This window comes from Etheostoma spectabile, chromosome 21 (genome assembly GCF_008692095.1).
Source record: "Etheostoma spectabile isolate EspeVRDwgs_2016 chromosome 21, UIUC_Espe_1.0, whole genome shotgun sequence".
NCBI lineage: Eukaryota > Metazoa > Chordata > Actinopteri > Perciformes > Percidae > Etheostoma > Etheostoma spectabile.
In genome coordinates, this window is record NC_045753.1 from 9,867,148 (window position 1) to 9,868,163 (window position 1,016).

Below are 1,016 nucleotides of genomic sequence, written 5' to 3' on the forward strand. Positions count from 1 at the left end.
AAGCGACCGATGAAAGCAGAAACAAAAACACAGAACCAGATAAACAGCATGATCTCAACAAGTTGTTCTGCAGTAGCTATCAGGAGTCCTGGTATCGGTTCTGAGTTACTAGGTGTCACGGTCAAAGCCAAGTTAATATCCGTCTAGAGAAACACACACACACCTGTTTCCTATCTGTGATGACACCCCACACAGGTGTTTCCAGTTAATCTGGCTGATTAGACCTCACCGAGAACCAGACCTGTGGGGGTCTATAGACCGACTGATTATTATCTTTCTCTTGTCATCTCAGATGCACCTGTTAGGTTAGGACTAATGAGACCTTTATTATTCTTATTGGTCAAAATATTTGTGACATAATACACTTATACAATTTGTTTGCATTTCATTTTTTGATTGTAATTTGAATCAGTGTTTTTAAATATATGCTTCACCTGTTTCCTGACAACATAATTTCCCCACCGGACTATAAACACGAACAAACTAACCAATGATGAAACAAGCAAGTATAAAAGAACATGTCACTACATTAGAACTAAGGAAAATTCAACCCGTTTTGCATTGAAAATAGGTTTATTCTTTTGCCAGCAATAGGTTAATTTAAGGACTCTGTTATGGACTAAATGACTGAGAATTGAACGATGCTTTATATTTTTAAAGTGATCACATGTTTTACATGAAACTTTAGTTTTCAGATGCAAAAAGTGCAATGAAATGTGTTTGAGTACAGTAGATCAATGGTTCTCAACCTGGGGATCAAGACCTGCAAGAGGGTCCAGATTAATTTCTAGGGGAAAATCAGTTGAGAAAATAAAAAATAATCCTGAATTTGGTACCTGGAACATAAAAAAGGGTCACAAGGTGAGTCGAGGTAGAGAACACAAATTATAAAAGTGATAGGCCATTGAACTGAAGTATTAAAATTAGTTTAACAGACAAGCCCTGCCTCAATAGTCCTGAGACGGTGGTTGTAGCATGGAGGTAGCTCTGCTCCATTTAGCGGCCAGGTGTCTGAT